Source organism: Rhipicephalus microplus, unplaced genomic scaffold (genome assembly GCF_043290135.1).
Source record: "Rhipicephalus microplus isolate Deutch F79 unplaced genomic scaffold, USDA_Rmic scaffold_465, whole genome shotgun sequence".
NCBI classification, from domain to species: Eukaryota; Metazoa; Arthropoda; class Arachnida; order Ixodida; family Ixodidae; genus Rhipicephalus; species Rhipicephalus microplus.
The window spans coordinates 65,001-68,060 of NW_027465028.1; the positions used below are offsets into that span (position 1 = coordinate 65,001).

At 56.2% G+C, this 3,060-nt stretch overlaps 1 non-coding gene across 1 annotated transcript; it reads right to left on the reverse strand.

Annotated features, from left to right (window-relative positions):
• Window positions 1–847: 847 nt before the first annotated feature.
• Window positions 848–2,662, reverse strand: LOC142794614 (small subunit ribosomal RNA). The gene has a single exon (XR_012892488.1). It is a non-coding gene; the product is annotated as a small subunit ribosomal RNA (ribosomal RNA).
• Between the last annotated feature and the right edge of the window lie 398 nt (window positions 2,663–3,060).

Sequence of the window (3,060 nt, forward strand, 5' to 3'; positions counted from 1 at the left end):
CTCGGCAGCAAGCAAAACGCCTGGCAACGTCGACGCTCCCCTAACCGCGATCTCGCACCGTGTTTCGTGTGGCGAATTCAAAAGCCGGCCGGCGCTGCTGCAACCATTACGGTCGGTACGCATACGCCGCGGAGGGCGGGACGGTCATCGGAGCGTGCGGTTCCTCCATCGAGTACTGCGCACCTCGGCCGTCGCATCGCCGTGCCATGACCGGCCGCGCGTCAACGCGAACCGGTGCCAGCGAGATCCCTCGCCTGCAAGAACCGACCGGCAGCCTCCGTCACCCGAGGACGCGGAGGCGCTTGCCGCGGACGGCGGGACGGTATGCACTGGTGCACAGCGGACCCGTCACATCGCCAGTTCCTTGACCGACCGCCGACGCTTGTGCCGTTCCTCTCGTACTTGGCAGTCGCCGCGCGATTGTCGGGTCTCGTTCTTGCACGCTCGAACGGTCGGGAGGGCACTCGGCTGGCGTTTCGGGAACGCGCAGCCTCGCCTTCTACCGACGTAACCACGACTCGCCGTTCGCGCTCCGCCGCTCCTGTTTACAGTACTAGGCGGTCCCGCAGCGGTCGGGTCGCGCATTTCGAGCGCTTCGAGCCACGGTGCAGTGGCGGGTCGAAAGCCGACCTATGAGTGCGTTGCGCCGTTTGTACCCGCGTCCGCCACCTGGCCGACCGTCCAAGGTCGCGGTGTTGGCGTCCGCTGGGCGCAACAATTTGTCACGGGGTGCCGCTCCACATTCAGGCAGCCCCGTGGGGAAAAGCCGACCCCGCGTCCAAACGGGGTCAGCGGCAGAAAGTGTCGGGCGCAGACGCAGCTGAGGCGCTCACCCTTCACAATCCGTTAATGATCCTTCCGCAGGTTCACCTACGGAAACCTTGTTACGACTTTTACTTCCTCTAAATGATCAAGTTTGGTCATCTTTCCAACAGACCGGCGCAACCGAAAGGCCGCGCCGGACATCGGTCCGAAGACCTCACTAAATCATTCAATCGGTAGTAGCGACGGGCGGTGTGTACAAAGGGCAGGGACGTAATCAACGCGAGCTTATGACTCGCGCTTACTGGGAATTCCTCGTTCAAGGGGAACAATTGCAAGCCCCTATCCCAATCACGAAAGAAGTTCCACGGGTTACCCAGTCTTTTCAGACAGGGATAAAGACACGCTGCTTCCTTCAGTGTAGCGCGCGTGCGGCCCCGGACATCTAAGGGCATCACAGACCTGTTATTGCTCTGTTTCGTGCGGCTAGGAGCCGCTTGTCCCTCTAAGAAGGTTGTAAGGTGCTGGGAACCCCGCACCTATTTAATAGGCTAGAGTCTCGTTCGTTATCGGAATTAACCAGACAAATCGCTCCACCAACTAAGAACGGCCATGCACCACCATCCACCGAATCAAGAAAGAGCTCTCAATCTGTCAATCCTCCCAGTGTCCGGGCCGGGTAAGTTTTCCCGTGTTGAGTCAAATTAAGCCGCAGGCTCCACTCCTGGTGGTGCCCTTCCGTCAATTCCTTTAAGTTTCAGCTTTGCAACCATACTTCCCCCGGAACCCAAATACTTTGGTTTCCCGGAAGCTGCCCGCCGAGTCATTTGAGTAACTCAGGCGGATCGCTGGTTGGCATCGTTTATGGTCAGAACTAGGGCGGTATCTGATCGCCTTCGAACCTCTGACTTTCGTTCTTGATCAATGAAAACATTCTTGGCAAATGCTTTCGCAGTAGTTCGTCTTGCGACGGTCCAAGAATTTCACCTCTAGCGCCGCAATACGAATGCCCCCGTCCGTCCCTCTTAATCATTACCTCGTATTCCAAAAACCAACAGAACAGAAACGAGGTCTTGTTCTATTATTCCATGCAAGTTTATTCAGGCGACTCGCCTGCGTTGAGCACTCTAATTTTTTCAAAGTAAAAGCACCGGCCATCTCGAGGCACACAATGAAGTGCACCAAGAAAGAACCGGCATGATGTTCAGTCCGAGCCGTCGCATCGGGTAGATGCACTACTCGTCTGGAACTGAGATCCAACTACGAGCTTTTTAACCGCAGCAGCTTTAGTATACGCTATTGGAGCTGGAATTACCGCGGCTGCTGGCACCAGACTTGCCCTCCAATTGATCCTCGTTAAAGGATTTAGAGTGTACTCATTTCAATTACGGGGCCTCAAAAGAGTCCCGTATTGTTATTTTTCGTCACTACCTCCCCGTGCCGGGAGTGGGTAATTTGCGCGCCTGCTGCCTTCCTTGGATGTGGTAGCCGTTTCTCAGGCTCCCTCTCCGGAATCGAACCCTGATTCTCCGTTACCCGTAACAACCATGGTAAGCAAGTAACCTACCATCGAAAGTTGATAAGGCAGACACTTGAAAGAAACGTCGCCGGCTCGTGGCCATGCGATCAGCACAAAGTTATCCAGAGTCACCACACAATACGGGCCGAAACCCGATCGATCTTGGTCTAATAAAAGCACCCGTTACCCAAAGGGCTCCAGGCTCACTGCATGTATTAGCTCTAGAATTGCCACAGTTATCCAAGTAGGAAGAAACGATCTAAGGAACCATAACTGATTTAATGAGCCATTCGCGGTTTCGCCTTATTTCGGCATGTACTTAGACATGCATGGCTTAATCTTTGAGACAAGCATATGATTACTGGCAGGATCAACCAGGTAATCGTTCGACTGCGCGTCCGTCCTCGCCCTCGGCGGGCCGGACGCAGTCTGTGTGCGGCGGAGGCCACCTTCAGGCGCCCCAACACGCTTATTTTGCACTCCGAGATGACGGCGTTCGAGCTCGCTACGGCACAACCTTCCCGAAAGACGAGTGGGAGCCGTGCGGCAAGAAGCACGTTCATGCTCGCTCTTTTTCGTTGCATCGACTCGGTCGCGCCGTGCGGGTTGCCCAAGCCCGCTGCACTGTCGGTGGACCGGCCGGAACTAGCAACGGAGCCGAGACTGCAAAGCCGCCAGACGACGGGTCACGCCCGCGTCTTCGGCGCTTTCGCATCTGAATCGCCCGAGGACGACACGGAACACACCTCGATATCGTGGTAAAACGGCACCGTCCGACA